At 35.7% G+C, this 18186-nt stretch overlaps 1 protein-coding gene across 1 annotated transcript in view; it reads right to left on the minus strand.

The window, feature by feature from the left end:
- LOC118182444 (carbonic anhydrase-related protein 10-like) overlaps positions 1–18186 on the minus strand; it is a 1559317-nt gene that overhangs the window by 1077531 nt on the left and 463600 nt on the right. The gene's annotated exons all lie outside the window — the stretch shown is intronic.

Genomic DNA, 18186 nt, shown 5'->3' on the forward strand with positions numbered 1-18186 from the left:
AGGAAACTGATAAAAGATTCGGTGCTCTATAAAACTGAGATCGCGTATATTACGTGCACTGGGTCCAGGGTGAGCGGGCATGTAAAGATCTTCATCATCTTGTACTCAGAACTGCTTATATATTGATGCTTAAGTAGAAACGCTTATATATTGATGGCTATTTTACAATTAAATTGTATACTTTTTCTATAACAAAAGGTATACTTTTTCTATAACATCAAAGAGCATGAAACGATTTCGTGATGCCCCAAACGGTGGCTTTATGATACGTTTCAACAAATCAGATCAGCAGTAAGAGAAAATACTTTGATAACCTCTTTAAATACAGCCTTTAAATAGTGTCAGCTGTGATATTGTCAAATCATCTCACGCAGCTGATGGAGAAACCGCAGAAAGAAGACGCCAATATCAACAACGAAACCAATTTGGTGAGCCAAGACCACAGCAAAGTCAAGCACACGGCTACGGAAGCAAAGCGAATCAGTGGGCAAGGAAACCCGAGCATCCAAAAACAGCCGGCGAACGTCGACAGTTCAATAGCAATCCAGGAAAAAAGTCTCAAGGCCAGTGGAAAAAGAAGGAAAGCATGGAAAGAAAAAAGGATTTAAACTAAAACGGATTTCTGCTGACGGGAGGGTGCGGAAATCCGAAGGTCAAGAAAACCGCTCTTCCTTCAAGTTAAATACAGTAATGGTGAAAAATTTGACTCTTCCGAAGATTGAAGTGTTGGTGAATAACATCCCAGCCACCGCACTCCTGGATACAGGCGCGCAGTGTTCCTGTGTGGCAGAAGATTTTTTTAGGAAGTATTTTCGGAAATACCGCATATATAATTCGGATAATACGACAGTGTTAGCTGCGCAGGGAGAAAGATGTAAGTGCATAGGTAAATTACCGCTATACGTTCGTATCAAGGACGAACAACTAAAAATTATGTTTTTTATAGTAAAGAATCTGCAAGCACATATACTCTTAGGAATAGATTTTCTTTCAGAGGCAGAAGCAACGCTGAATTTTAATGAAGCGTCCCTTAAGCTGACGATGAAACCAGTTCTAGAAGAAAAATCGGAACTGCCAATGTTAAACCTTGATCACCTGCCTAAGGAAGAGCAACAAAGAATCCGACAAGTAGTAAGTGAATTTGCTTCGTTATTTAGTGATATTCCAGGATTTACTCAAGTTACTAACCATAGTATTGACACCGGAGATTCAATGCCAGTTCGCCACAAAGCATACCGGCATGATAAGAATAAAGAAAAAATTATAGAATGGCACATTAGCGATATGCTACGTAAAAAGATCATAACGCCCACCTCAAGTAGTTATGCTAGCCCGGTGGTTTTATGTAAGAAAAACACTGACTATCCATTACCACATCCAAAAAGGTGGCGTTTCGCGATTGACTATCGTAAATTAAACTCCATAACTAAATATCCGGTATATCCGTTACCTATTATTGAAGAAATTCTAAGGAACATAACGTCTACCAAATATATGACGACTTTAGACTTAACGACTGGTTATTTTCAAATAGGGGTTAGACCGGAGGACGTGCCTAAGACTGCTTTTATAACCAAGTCTGGCACTTATGCATTTCTGCGTATGCCGTTTGGCCTTTCAGGGGCACCGGCAACATTTCAGCGATGTATGGACATTGTGTTAAGGTCTGTTCTTGGATAGTCCACATTTATCTATTTAGACGATATCATTATTACTAGTGATAATCTGGACCAACATGTACAGGATTTAAGACAGGTGTTTTCATTATTAAATAAGGCCGGTCTAAAAGTTAATGTCGAAAAGTGCAAATTTGCAGCCCCTGAATTAAAATATTTAGGTTACAAAATATCTCAGAAAAGAATCGAGACAGACGAATCAAAAATAGTCGCTGTGCAAAAGTATCCGCCGCCAAATACGGCGAAGAAGCTCTCTTCTTTTCTAGGACTTTGTTCATATTATAGGTCCTTTATAAAAAATTTTGCAGCTATTGCTGAACCATTGTTAAAATTAAAAAGGAAAAAGGCAAGATTCTCGTGGACGGCCGAAGCCAATAGTGCTTTCGAAAAATTAAAGCAAGCATTAACGCAAGCCCCTGTGTTGAAATTTCCTGAAAAGGATGAGAATTTAGAAATTTCAGCGGATGCTTCGGATTATGCGGTAGGAGCGGTACTTTCGCAAAATCAGCAGCCCGTGGCATTTTTTAGTCGAACTTTAAATCAAACACAAAGAAATTATTCCGCGACTGAGAGAGAGGCACTTGCAGTTCTGTTAGCAGTGCAAACGTTCCGAGTCTATTTTGGAAGAGCGCCAATAACAGTGTATTCTGATCATGCGGCGGTAACTAGATTGTATTCAGGGAAAACCTTATCCCCAAGATTAATAAGATGGGCACTCAAGCTACAAGAATATAATCGGTAATCAAGCATACCTCCGGAAAGGAAAATATCGTAGCAGATGCCTTATCCAGAATAAAAATAGATGAAGAAGGTAATACTGTAAAGGTGGCAATGCTCACAGCATGTACAATAAATTCCCGAGAAACTGTAATAACCGAACTGGGTAAGGATCCTGAGTTTGGAAACATTTATGAGTATTTAAAGGATGCTGAAAATTTTAGCCACCAAGATATTGTGGCGATAAGAAATAGTGCAGCCCATTACGAACTAATAGATGGTCTATTATTTTATACAAAAACTACAAATTCCAACAACGAATTTCGACCTGTTATCCCAGCTAGTCTTAGATTAAATATCCTGCAGGAGTTACACGACAGGCCTTTAGCTTTTCATGCTGGTATTCGAAAAACTATCCAACGCGTACGCGAGGCAGTCTATTTTCCTGAACTGCAAAAGTTAACAAGGGTGTATGTCCAGTCCTGCCCAACATGTCAAGCAGTTAATTATATTAATTTTCGCCCTGCCGGGTTTCTAAATAGTATTAAATCCTAATTTCCAAATGAAATAATTGGCATCGATTTATTGGGCCCTTTCCCAAAATGTCAGTTAAATAAAAGTCGCTATCTCCTTGTTATGGTTGATCATTTTAGTAAGTGGACCGAAATTGTTCCCTTAAAACGAGCCTCCGCGAAATTAGTTACTGATTCTATTTTAAATAAATATATTTTAAAATACGGGGCGCCCCTAAAAGTTATATCGGATAATGGTCCTCAATTTGTAAGTAATATATTTGAAGACATATGCCAAAAACTGGGCATACGTCATTTAAAAATGGTCCCGTATCGGCCGCAATCAAATATAGCGGAACAGTAAATAATAGAATTAGAAAGTAGTGAAACTACTTTCTAATTCTATTATTTAGTGAAGAATTAGAAATATAGTGAAAATTATCCGTAGTTATGTTAAAAATTTTCATAAAAGCTGGGATAACTATGTCAATGAATTTACTTTCTCCCTTAGGACCGCAAAACATAATACAACGGGCAAAACTCCTGCTGAGTTATTTTTAGGCAGAAAGATTATAACGCCGTTAGATAAATTATTTTATGTTCAACAAAGAGCCCCAGAATTTAAAATGCGTGATATAGAAAAATTAATTAAAGAAGCAAAAAAGAACACTGAAGTAGCACAGAGAAAACAAAAACTCTATTACGATTTGAAACGACGGGGAGTAACTTATAAAGTAGGAGATGAAGTATTAAAAATTAAGCATTCACTTTCTTCAGCACCAGAAGATAAAACCGCCAAATTTTTTCCACGATTTGAAGGACCATATGTCATAGAAAAAATAACTCACGCTGTAGTGGTGTTAAAAGCAAGGAATGGTGAAACATGCTCCGCAAACATTGACCAAATAAAACCATACTATGACCGTAATAAAATGCAAATATTCAAAGATCTTTTGCAGGATCCGGCACGGCAGGCACAAGCTCCAGAGGTGGAACAACATCAAGCACAAGGACGAGCCATTAGGAGGCAGGAGCAGTTGAAAAGAAAGTTTCCCCGTTGGAAAATTGAAGGTAACAAGAAAAAGAAGCCGTTCCACCGACCACAAAAGAGAGCACACGACCACCCCCAGAATGAAGAAGGGAGAAGTACGACGAATGCAAAGAGAGCCAGGAGAAATAACGGCAACTATAACCCGGCTCTCAAACGGAAGATTTACTCATCGGACAGGACTCTACGCAGCAAATGTCGCCGAACTGCGGAAGGACCACCAGCGGCGGAGGAGAAGATACAAGGAAAATTTGAACGGCCAGCAACGAGGTCCAAGCAGGAACGAGAGAGAAGTGTCCCGGTTCCGCCAAGACCAGCGGCCATCAAACGGCCAGGAGCACAGGCAGAGGCGAAAAAGAAGGTATTCAAGGGTGACCGAACTGGAGGGAAAAGAAAGCTTCTAGAGGAAGGCTCTGAAGGGCGAGCCCGCACAAGAAGGAGGATAAATAGAACACGAATCGTTGCTACCTTCCAGCCTGGGCTGAGAAAAGAATGTCCGAATATCACAAAGATAAGTAAAATTTTATGTTACTTTGCAAACTTAAGTGAATCTTTCATTCTTACTGCAAGTGGCAGATTTCAAGACGTTTTACCTCATGTGAGGTCTACCTTTATCGCCAAAAAGGCGAGAAATGAGTTGTTACCTATTTTGGTATTATGTTTTTCAATTACTCGCGACTAAAACTAAAGTTGATGTATAATAGGAATGTGTAAATACTTGAATATTGTAAAAGATATTGTATAAATTTTATTTAAAACATTCTGGCAAGAAAGAAGTTTTAGTCTGAAAGACTTTTGAAATGTAGTATTTCAATGTAGAAGAATTGGCACTTGCTTGGAAAAGAATAGAAGTTAACAATGTACTACTAATGTATGTTTTAAAATGCGTAAAATTAACGGCATGTTAATATGTTCTTATATACAATGTGAACTGTTATTTTAAATGTTAAGAAATACTGTGATATGGTAAAAGTGAAAGTAATGCCAAAAATTTTAAACTTATTCGTGAGACTGAAAAAAAAAAAAAAAAAAGAGAAAAGTATTGCGAATATGTGTTAAAGGTTGAATGAATGTAGTTAGGCTCTGTGACGCTACACTTCAGAGTTAGCCACTTTCAGAATAGTACCTCAGGGTTTAGAGATGAAGATAGGGTGTGTTACGAGGTCTTGTTATGTTGAATTTTATCACGTTAGTGTTTTGATTGTAGGAGGCAGTGTTGAACACGTATACATAAACACATTCGTGTTTGGTGTTTTCTTTTACAACACATATTAGAGAGCACAGGGAGAGATAATTAAAATAAAGTCATGAATGAAATAAGCATGGTAAGAGAAACATAAATATTCATGTTACTTGCCATTTCATTGTGTAACATTTCATTAAACTAGTTTTCTTTCCAGATCTCTGGAAGGAACCAGATTTCAACTAAAAGCTCCTGTTTAGATGCAGTACAGATGAAAAGTGATTGTCCATGGAGCTGATAATGTAAAAACAATTTTTTTTTTTAAATTTCTAGTTTCTAGTGAGAAATGTTTGTAAAAGATTGGCCTCGCGTTAGATTCTAGAGCTAAAAGTTTTCAACAAGGTCGTTTTAAACCTCAGTTTCAAACTAATTAACTCTGGCGGGAAGTATGTAAGGATCTTAAGTTTCACTAACGTTTATTTTATTTTAAATCTTTACTATCACTTCTTATTTTCTACTTCCGGCCAGAATTAAAAGCTTTAACTTATTTATGCAAATTTGTCTGGCGAACGCCAAGTACTTAAGTTGTGGCTTTTTGCAAAGCGAGAGAGAGGAAGGAGTTAGTCGAAGCAGGCCGCTTGCCTTAGCAGTTTTACTCGGTTGCTGGTTGCCTTCCAGGCCAGAGTTTTAATCCTCTTGATAATTTTAAACGTATTGTAGTGTTAACAGTTCTCTCTACTACATACGGCTTCCTGTTAATATACGGCCAATCTTCCATGTAGGCCCTTGTTTATTATTCCAAAGTTAAGTTAGAGTTTAGTTAATATTTTTATATTCTTACGTTCAGACCACAAGTGGTTGGTCTCTGTATTCCGAAGTACGGAAATCATTGTAAAGAGTGAAAAATAAAGGGTTTCGTATACCCTTCCTGTGTATCTTGTCTACTTCCCACATTTATTGAACATAGCTTTAGTAAGCTCCCTGTTCCGAGTCAGGTCTCTACATGTTCTCAAAGAAAGTAAGGAGGAACACTGAACCTGATAAACAGTTACATGATTATGTTTTCTTTAAGCCAGTGATATTAAGAAAACTGATACCTACGTATTAACGCAATCACCTTGGCGCAGTATGGCGGTAGTTTACAGATTAAAATGTAAGAATTACTTATTTGGTGCAAATTTGTGGTTTTCGTGTCTTTTTTTTTTTTTTTTTTTTTTTTTTAATTTCCCAACTGTCGTTATTTATCCCAAACTATCGATATCTTATACTTTATTTAAGTCCATTATCAAAATATCATTATCAAAATCCATTTTCATTATCAAAATAAACCATTATCAAAATATAAAAAGGAAACTTACTTTAGCAATTTAAAATAAAATTTTAATTATTAAATCTTAAAAAATAAAACATTCTTTTTCAAATCTTTTGTGATATTCTTCTCCCCAAATGCACAGTGATATGTTTTCGAGTGAAAATGCATCGGAGAACTGCGGAGACTCGGCCTCGTATTAACCTTAACAGCAACGGCTATCTAGGAAACCAATTTCCTAGCTGATCACTTTAGGAAATTTTCAACAAAATTCTGTTTTCCTGTTTTTACCGCAGTTTCTTCCGTTGCTAGCAAATTCCAAAAATATATATTTTAAAACTAATTTTAAGGCAAAAATATCCCGATTCGATTTGCCTATAACAGCCATTGTTGTATCATAAATTATAATACGACGTTTAGCTTAAGAGAGCTTCTCCTGACGCATGCACAGTTCGCGTTTATCCGCGCGGTGATGATGATGACGTAACTGTTTATTACGTATGTATGTATATGTATACCATTCTTACTTTTTCGCCCTTTTTTTTCTCTGCTGTACGCAACTATGTTTAAGTTAATCTCTGTCATTAAAAATGTTCATTGATATTACAATCTATTTAGGCTCATTTATTTCTTCAATGGTTATGGGCCCAGGAACGTTTCAACTGTGCCTAATTAACAAAATACTTATTTTAAAATGAGCATTTTGAAGTTTTCGAGCATTGAACTCTTAAGCCTAATTCAGTGCAAGAACTGTTACGTCTAATCAACGGTAAGAACTGATCAGCTTTCAGTTAAGTCTATTCTTATAGCGCTCAATCTTGGTTTTTGGCTGTGAGAGACTGTATTACATTATGTCGCATTTGACTACTATAGAAAAGCTCGGAAAAGATAATTTTGACAGTTGGAAATTACAAATAGAAGCAGTATTGATTAAAAACGACCATTGGGATTATGTAACCGGTAAAAAGCTAAAACCTGCTGAAAGAACCGAGGACGAAAAGAAATGGCTCCAAGCTGATCAAAAAGCTCGCGCAGATATAATTCTTGCAATTAATCCTAGTGAATTGTGTCATATAAAGCATTGTGTGACATCAAATGCTGTGTGGAATAAACTCAAAGCCGTATATGAATCGAAAGGACCTGCGAAGAAAGCTACATTATTAAAACAGCTTTTATTTAGAAAAATGGCGGAAAGCGAAAGGATGTCTGAACATTTGAATAATTTCTTCGAACTAGTTGATAAGCTTAAACAAATGGAAATTGACATAGCTGATGATTTATTATCGATTCTTTTGCTCTATAGTATTACAGAAAATTTTGAAAATTTTAGATGCGCCATCGAATCAAGAGATCAGTTACTAGTCCCGAATCTTTGAAAATCAAAATGTTAGAAGAATGGGAAGCAAGAAAAGGGAAATCGTCTCAAGATTCACAGAATGCATACTACACTGAATATAAAAGAAGAAATAAAGAACAGAAGAAAAATGAAAAATGGAAGGTAAATTCAAACAAAAATTTTCCTGCTGAAAGAAATTTTCGAAACTTGAAGTGTAATTACTGTTCGAAAATTGGGCACAAGGCATCTGAATGCAGAAAGAAAATAGCTGATAGAAAATATGCGCAATCAAATAAGGGAAATCAAGGTTCTATGATGGCTTCTAATTATGAAGAGCAGATTAGTTTAGCAGTAACAATGCTTATCAGAAGACCTCCTCATGGTGCTTAGATAGTGGCTGTACATCTCACATGTGCAATGACGGAAGGTTATTTTCAGAATTCAACCATAAAGTTAGCAGTTGACAAAACAGCAAAAATTACAGGAATTGGAACTGTCCTTATAACAGTACCTAACGGAAATAAGACAATTAAACTTAAGCTCAAAAATGTGTTATGTGTTCCGGAATTAAAATGTAATTTGCTGTCAACATCTAAAGCTACTGCAAATAATCGTTCAGTGATTTTTACAGAACAACATGCTAGAATAATAGAACCAAATGGATCTATACTAGTGAAGGCTATTCGTCATGGTAATCTGTATTATATACAACCAAGCACTGAAACAGCTGCAATAGCACAGGTAAGTGATTTTGTAAAGTGGCATCTTAAATTAGGTCATTTAAATGAGTCTGATTTGAAAAGACTTAAGTCTGATAACATAGTTAGAAATTTAAATTTTAATAACACTGAATCTCTAAAAGACTGCAAAGTCTGTATCAGAGGTAAACAAACTGTGCAACCTTTTCAAAAAGAATCAAAATTTCAAAGTAATGAATTACTGAACTTGATTCACTCAGATTTGTGTGGACCTATGAGAGTCCCATCCCATGCTGGTTCGCGCTATTTTGTTACTTTCATAGACGACAAATCGCGTTATGTCGAAGTCAGTTTTCTTAAAACTAAAGATGAAGTGAAAAATGCATTCATTAAATACAAAGCTGCGGTCGAAAATCGTCTAGGAAAGAAAATAAAAATCCTTCGGACTGATAACGGTCCCGAATATCGCGGAGAAGAATTTAATAAATATATTCAAGAATGCGGGATTAAACGAGAATTCTCTACACCAATGACTCCTCAACAGAATTCGAGAGCTGAACGCATGAACCGCACTTTAACTGAAATGGCCAGATGTTTGTTACTACAAAGTAATCTTTCCGAATCCTTTTGGGCTGAAGCGTTGAACTGTGCTGTTTATATTCATAATCGTTGCCCGAATCGAAGCCTGGGAGTAAACAAAACACCTTATGAATTATTTTTTGGCATCAAGCCAACTGTATCTCATTACAAAATATTCGGACAGAAATGTTTTGTACTTAATAAAAGGTCTAAAGGAAAATTCGATCCTCGTTCAGAAGAACATATATTTGTAGGATACTCAAATGAATCGAAAACATACAGGCTGTGGAATAAAAATTCCAGAAAAATCGTTATAAGCCGAGATGTTAGATTCATTGATGAATTTGAAAACTGTATTAATTATGATAAAGATTTAGAAGTTTTATTTCTCGAAAATATTCCTGATAAAAAGAAGGAAGAATCTCTGAATGTAAATCAAATATCGGCTGATGAAATAACAGAAGACCCCTCAAATGTGGCAGAATCATCTGCTGAATCATCTGATAATGAAGATTCTGATTCCGAAGCACTACCTGAAATGCAGATTAAAAGGGGGCCAGGTCGTCCAAAGAAAGTCAAGACTGGGAAGCCAGGAAGACCAAAAAAGGAGTACCACAATATAAACATAGAAAAGGAAGAAGCACAAATTGCTGAAGAAGATACAAATCCGACATTAGAAGAAGCATTAAATGGAAGTTATGCTGAAGAATGGCATAAGGCTATGCAAAGTGAGTATGAAGCACTTGTTAAAAATGGTGCATGGAAATTAGTAAAGCGACCACACAACAAAAAGGTAATAGGATGTCGCTGGGTTCTTAGAACGAAATATAATGCAGATGGAACAATTCAAAAGAGAAAAGCTCGATTGGTTGCTAGAGGATTAGCACAGAAACCTGGACTTGATTTTAATGAAACCTTTGCTCCGGTAGCCAGAGCAAGTTCTATAAGAACTGTGATTGCATACAGTGCTGAACAAGACCTTATGTTATATCAACTAGATTTTGTTATGGCTTATGTTAACGGAGATTTAAAAGAAAAAATTTTCATGGAACAAGCTAAAGGTTTTGAAGACCAAAATAATCCTGATTATGTTTATGCTTTGCAAAAGTCTCTTTATGGTTTGAAACAAAGTGGATGACAGTGGTATGAAAAATTAGACAAAAAACTCAAAAACTTTGGATTACAACCATTACGATCAGATAAGTGTGTATACAGGATGAAAACATCTCAAGGTGAGTTAATTCTAATTTTATATGTGGATGACTTAATAATAGCAACAAATAGCTGTGATTTATATGCTGAACTTAAAGGTTATCTTTCTAAAGAATTTCATGTTAAAGATTTAGGCAAACTTCATTATTGTCTTGGAATAGAATTTAATCAAGAAGTAAATAATAATTCTATTAGTTTATCTCAGCAGAAATACGTTGATAATATTCTACGAAGGTTTAATATGCAAGATGCAAAACCAGTAGCAACTCCTTTAGATCCTAGTGTAAAATTAAGTAAAGAAATGTGTCCTTCTGAAACTGAAAAGGAAGAAATGAACAATGCACCTTATCGCCGTCTAATTGGTTCGCTTATGTATCTTTCTGTGTTTACTAGGCCAGATATTACATATGCCGTCAGTCACCTGAGCCAATTTAATAACAATCCTGGAAAATTACACTGGGTGGCTGCAAAGTGCGTTCTTCGATACTTAAAAGGCACTAAAAATTATTGTTTAAGATTTCGAAAGACTGGAAAAGCACTTATTGGATATACCGATGCCGACTGGGCGTCTTATGTTAATACTAGAAAATCGTATACAGGTTACCTATTCAAGTTTGCTGGAAATCCGATAACATGGGAATCACGAAAGCAACAAACTGTTGCATTATCAAGTACTGAAGCAGAGTACATCAGTCTTTCAGAAAGTGCCAAAGAAGCAGTTTATTTACGTCGTTTCCTTAAAGAAATAAATTTTACTGCTGATTATCCAACCATTATATATTGTGATAATCAAGGTGCACAGAAGCTTATGAAAAATGCTGTTTATCACTCACGCACTAAACACATAGATATTAGACATCATTTCTTTCGTGAAATTTATGAAAGAAATGAAATAGACGTTAAATATGTGCCAACAGAGAAAATGCCTGCTGATGTACTGACAAAAACATTGACTGCTTCGAAACATTCTAAGTGCTGTAAATTAATTGGAATAACTGTAAATGATTAATGTTTATTTTTTTTTTTAGCCGCCAAACGTCGAAAGGGGGATTGTTGTATCATAAATTATAATACGACGTTTAGCTTAAGAGAGCTTCTCCTGACGCATGCGCCGTTCGCGTTTATCCGCGCGGTGATGATGATGACGTAACTGTTTATTACGTATGTATGTAGGTAGTGCCGATCGCTTGGAGCTGTAATGAAAACCAGATGCCGTGACGTCATTCTGTCTACGAGCTCCGAAGGTGCCAAGCAAAAATTAAGGAAATTACCGTTTTGAGATGATAGACGATTGACGTGGGAGCAGAGACGCTGCTTCTGTTCAAAAAGAACTTTGACGAATCATTACTTGTTTAATTCTCTTAAATGTTAAATTTATGTAATAATCGTTTGTGTAATTAAAATATCTTTCGTTAATTAATTTGTTCATCGTTTAAAATCCCCACAAAAATTTTCTCAGAAGTGGGATAGCACTTCAGCACTCGAATGAACTGTAGTTTTACCTGCTTTCCTGGATTACTACCGGTTTTGAAGAATAACTGTTGCTGTGCTGGACTGTTTTACGATGTATAATCAACTATGTTTCGAACAAAAACCTCGTCAAACTCCTAGGAATGTATGCTGATTTACCTGAACTGAATCTGCGTAATAGTGAGTAAATAGTGTGCAGTTCTATTAAAGACTGTGGAATAAATTTTAATAATAGTGGATATCAAGTGTCAAGACGTGAATTGTTACCAAAAATCCATCGGACATAATCTGTTTGTACTCGCCTCTTGTCGACACCATTTGTGATCCATTGGATGGTATGGAAGTAATTTGTTTCGTTTCTGTTTCCGGATTATAGAGCCAGGAACATCGTGGATTACCATTATATGAAGTGAGTGATTTTCTCAATTCTATTAACTATGTTTCTAATTGATGTGCCGGGAATGGAAGATGTCCTGAAAAGTGAAAAAGCGCATAATATAAAATTATTACACAAAATAATATTTAACGATGTGGGCGACAGAAATAATCGAAAAAGGTTAAGACAATTTAGTGGTTTCTCTTTAGCAGAGAATAGTAAAGAACTTAATGAAAAACTCGAAAAAATCAAACAAGATTTTCAGGCTTATGAATTAATTTCCATTGCCAATGTTTTATGCATTGATAGCTCTGGCACACAAGATGACTTAGCAACCCGAATTGTTTCTTATCTGAATAATTTAGAATTGCTTAAAAATAATGTAATTTTAGAAGAAAGTGAAAACGAAAGTGATTTAGAGGGTGTGGATGGTGGGGATAAAAATGAAGTAGATGATAATGTTCGAGATGAAACGAAACTATGAAACAATTATGGTGCCACAGTGAGACAACTTCCTTCCCAATGTGCTAATGATAATATTCTTAGTACAATTGAAAACAAGTCGAATGTATTTCATAACTGTAGTATAAATGTTACTATTGAAGACATCAAATCTTTTGTTGCTCAATTTGATGGCCAAAGCCACGAAAATGTCAGTAGTTGGGTCGAAAGTTTTGAAGATGCAGCTACCATTCTTCAGTTCAATGATTTACAAAAACTGATTTTCCTAAACGCCTAATGACAGGCAAAGCAAAACTATTTGTTCTTAGTGAACCAAAGTTGAACTCGTGGCAAATTTTTAAGAATGCTATTCTTAATGAATTCCGGTCCAGCTGCAATTCGGCCGAACTGCATGAGTTATTATCAAAACAAAAAATGAAGAGCAATGAAACATTTGATGAGTTCTTTTTAAATATGAAAAGAATTGCTAAAAATGGTCAAATTGAAGATGTTGCTTTAATACGATATGTTATGGATATAGATGGTATACCAGGCTCCGCGTTTAAAAAATCTTGCTTGTATGAGTCATAAACATTAACTGATTTTAAGAACAAATTGAAGCTTTATCAACAGATATGTGATGATGAAGAAAAGTCGCGAACGTCAAAAACAAAATCTGAAAGTAAACAAAAAATTGAATCTAGGCATAAATATGACTCAAAAAATTCTGTTAACCAAACAAAGCGTAACGTAACCGATAGTCGAGGAACAATTCCTGAAATTAAACGTAATACAACCTGTTTCAACTGCGGTGAAAGCGGTCATATTTCCAAACAATGTGTTCATAAAGATAAGGGAGTCAAGTGTTTTAAATGTAAAGAATTTGGGCACCGAAGTTTCGAATGCTCAAATATGAATACGAAACCAGATGTATCAACCGTGAATATTGATGTAGTCTCGAAGTTGACCAAAGAAGTAAAAATTAATGATGTATATGTAACCGCCTTAATAGACACAGGAAGTCAAACTACTTTGTTATGTAGATCGACTTTTGATATACTGAATATCGAAGGCCTCGTGCTCGTAAGTTCAACGCTGAGTAGGTTCGGTAAATGTCAAGTTAAACCTCTAGGTTTCTTTAAAGGTAATATTAAAATTAATGATTTCCAGTGTACTGCAGATATTTGTGTTGTAAACAATGTAATGACACATGAAGCCATTTTAGGCTTAAACGTAATATTAAAAGGTGAAATATTAATAAATGAAAATGGGGCTACCATAAAAAGTAAGTCACAGAGTGTAGAGGAAGTAAATATTGTATCTGTTTTACCTGTTGACCTAGCTAGTAACGAAGAAGAAATAAACATTGCACCTAGTGTTCCAAACTACTTTAAAGAGACTGTTCAACAGTTAGTTTCGAACTATATGCCATGTAAGACCAAATCTACGGACATACAGTTAAAAATTTTCGTTAAAAATAACGAACCAGTATCGCATCAACCGCGTAGATTACCGTTTGCGGAAAAGAATATTGTTGAAACCCAAATATCCGAATGGCTAAAGTCAGGAATTATAGAACAGAGTTCTTCGAAATATTCCAGCCCATTGGTCATCGTTAAAAAGAAAGACGGGACACCAAGAGTTTGCGTTGATTATCGTCGTTTAAACAAAGTTGTCGTAAAGGATAGATTTCCCCTTCCCCTGATTGAGGATATCCTAGACCGCCTTCAAGAGCACGTGTTTTCAGCACTATTGATCTCAAAAATGGCTTTTTTCACTTGGACGTCGAAAAGGAAAGTCGGAAGTACACATCATTTGTTACGCATGAAGGACAGTACCAGTTTTTGAAAGTACCGTTTCGACTTTGTAACTCACCAGCTGTATTCCAGAGATTCATAAATACCATTTTCCGACCGTTAGTTAACGATGGCATCGTTTTGCCGTACATGGACAATATCATCATTTTATCCGCCTCATACGAAGAGGGAGTCGAGAGGCTGAGTCAAGTTTTAAATCTAGCGAGTGAATACGGATTGGAAATAAATTTTAAAATATCCCAATTCTTAAAGAAACGAATTGACTTTTTAGGCCATGTCATAGAAGAGGGTAAAATTTTCCCATCCACCTTGAAGACGCAAGCTGTTATAAATTTCCCTGAACCATCTAATTTAAAACAGATCCAAAATTTTCTTGGGCTGACAGGGTATTTCAGAAAATTTATTAATAAATACTCTATAATTTCCAAGCCACTTAGCGACCTGCTAAAAAAGGGTAATAAGTTCGAATTCGGTGAAGAACAAAAGATCGCATTCAATCGTTTGAAATCAGCGCTAGCTGAGAAGCCTGTACTTGCAATTTATAACCCTAATTATGAAACCGAAATACACACAGACGCCAGTATAGAAGGATATGGGGCGATTCTAATGCAGAAACCTCCAAGTGATAGCAGTTTTCACCCCACTTATTTTATGAGTAGGAAAACCTCTGATGCAGAGAAAAAGTACTCAAGTTACGAGTTGGAGGTCCTCGCGATCGTAGAAGCACTGAAAAGGTTCCGTGTTTATCTTTTGGGAATTTCATTTAAGATAGTGACGGACTGTTCAGCATTTCAACGGACGATGGAAAAAAGAGATTTAGCGACGCGTGTTGCTCGTTGGGCTCTGTTGTTACAGGAATTCGATTATGTTATAGAGCATCGTAAAGGTGTTAGAATGCCACATGTAGATGCTCTAAGTAGAGCTCCTGTAAACGTCTTATGATTTTCTATTGAAAATATCTTACCTAAATTAAAACATGCACAAGAAAATGACACTGAAATAAAAACCATTAAGGAATTATTGAAAACCTCAAGTTATGAAAATTATTGTAATAGAAATGGCGTACTATACAAGTTTATTGATGGTAAAGAATTGATAGTCGTACCGGAAAGTATGCAGACTGTTTTGGCCTCCTCGGTGATTGCGGTGATTTGTGCCCAGAAGGCGCACCGCACAAAAAGTTAGTTGCGTTACAGAACGTAAGGGAAGCGGACACGCCAAAATGTCGGGCGTATTACCGCTAATTGAGGTAATTGCATCGTATCTGTCAGGTGGCAGAAAACTAGTATGATGTATCAATTCACATGCCAGGTGGCAGAATATGTCTATCATGTACATGCGAGGAGGCATAACGCTTGTAAACATGCCAGGTGGCATACGACTTGTAAATAAATTGTAAATAAATGTACAGTAAAATATCTTGGTGCAATAGATCAAGCAACAAGCATCAACAACCTTCTGATCATTTGGATACGTACATTTTTTCTGGTGACACCGGACTTGATTTGTGGAGATGAAGAATGGACGAAGAAAATTAGTGAGTTCATGACTGAAAAGCCAGGATTTAACGCGAAGAAATTCGAGCTAGGCCCTTTTTCATTTTTCCAGTTTTGAATAGAATTGTTAAATAAAAATCTTGGTGATTATTATAGTTGATAGAATCTAATGGTAAAATGGAGGCTATGAATAAGGCAAAGAAGTTGCATACGGTGACGCGTAACTTAACTACCAAGTTGATGAGTAAAATAGATTCTGCATTGTTAGAAGAGGGTGAAACCGCGGATGAGAAATTAAAAGAATTACTCGAAATGTTACTTGAAAAATCGCAGTTGTTGAAACAATACGATTCTGAGATTGAAAAACTTATAATTACGGAACAGGAGTTGGAAACAGAAGTAATTTCCGTGCAGGAATATCAGGAAAGAATTATAAGTTTTAAATGTAAAATTCAGGAAAAATTAAGAAAAAACGCGTGTAAAGTTGAATCTAGAAATTCTAGTGAGGAAACTATATCTGCGAAGTTGAAAATTTGTGAAGTTAATATTTTAAAATTGCCAAAATTAACGATTACAAAATATTACTGTGATCCTTGTTCTTGGCTTGAATTCTGGAATCAGTTTAGTAATTCCATTCACCAAAACGAAAGTCTCAGTTCGGTTGACAAGTTTTGTTATTTAAAATCGCTTTTGGGAGGTTTAGCTTTAAATGCTATTAGTGGATTAACATTTACTAGTGAAAACTATACGGTGGCTGTTGATATACTAAAAAACCGTTTCGGCAGAGATGACCCGCTAATTAATGCGCATATGAATAAATTGTTGAGTTTAGAACCTGTAAAATATTCCGGAAATACGGCTTCTTTGAGGAAGCTTTATGACGATATAGAAATACAAATAAGGAATTTAAATTCTTTAAATGTTACTAGTGGTTCTTATGGACATTTATTATCCCCTATTTTGTTAAAGTTAATACCCGAGAATTTAACTCTAGAATTCACTAGGAAAAGAAGTGATAAACAAAATTTCGATGTTAATGAACTACTAACGTTCTTGAAAACTGAAGTGGAATGTAGGTAAACATCAATGATGTTAGCGCGTTCTAAGAATTTTGATGTAAATGAAACATTAATACGAAACAAAAGTTCCCATCAAGGTTATCAAAATAAATCTTACATGCATTCTAAAAGAAATATTTACAGTACGAATAAGCAAGGTGCTTCAGTATTAACTAGTCAAAGAGAAACTCCCTCTAAATACTTTCAAAAATCACATTTTAATCCAAATCGAAAGTTCTCTACCCCGCCTAAGAAAGAGAATCAAAATGTCTGCATATTTTGTTTATCTGCTTGTCATATGAATCATGATTGCGCACTTGATTTAAAGGCTCGCCGAAAGGCATTAATGGATCGAGGTTTATGTTTTATTTGCTTTTCGAAAGGGCATCCAAGGCATTTCTGTGCTCATAAAGATAAAAAATGCAGACTGTGCAATGTCCAAGGTTTACATAATTCGTTAATATGTGACGCCGCATCGAAAGATTTAGAGACGGATACTTCCAATCAGACAAAACAAACGCCAATCCCTGAAGCTTCTATTTCGCTCTTATGTAATGAAAATAATAACAAAATTAAACTACCGACTTCCGTTCTTTTACAGACGTTTACGGCAACAGTTAGGTGTAAAGGGGGGGGAACGAAAAGGTATTACGTTGTATGCTAGATTCAGGGTCAACAAAGTCATTCATCTTACGAGAAGTGGTTGATTCACTGGGGTTGAAAATTATTAATAAAGAAGCGCTTATTATTTTCACATTTCGATGCAAAGATGCAAAAGAGCGCTTGTATGATATCGTAGAAATCGTATTGCAAAATGTAAGCCATCCCAGTAAAAAGATAAAAATTAACGCAATAGTCATTGATTCTATAACACTAGGGCAAGTAAAAGTTCCTTCTCGGTGGATACGAAAGATGGCGTTTGAGAAGGGAATAGAATTAGCAGATGCTGGTACGAGTGACGAAATTCAAGTATTAATAGGTTCGGATTATATTTGGGAAATTTTAGGAGAACGAAACATGAAGATTTGTAAAAAATTAGTCGCAACAGAAAGCACTTTCGGTTTTGTGATTCAAGGCAAGGACGAAGGATCAAAGTGTAAGGACGCAAGAGTTAATCATATAACCGTTGTAAATGAGGACTTAGATTATGAAAGAGTTAAAAAATTATGGGAATTGAAAGCAATTGGGATAAGTTCGGATAAAGAAATATCTCTATCAGATAAAGAAATTTTAGAGTCATTTGAACGAAATACAACTT

Source organism: Stegodyphus dumicola, chromosome X1, assembly GCF_044657685.1.
Source record: "Stegodyphus dumicola isolate Sdum_Otavi_A_Nest chromosome X1, ASM4465768v1".
NCBI classification, from domain to species: Eukaryota; Metazoa; Arthropoda; class Arachnida; order Araneae; family Eresidae; genus Stegodyphus; species Stegodyphus dumicola.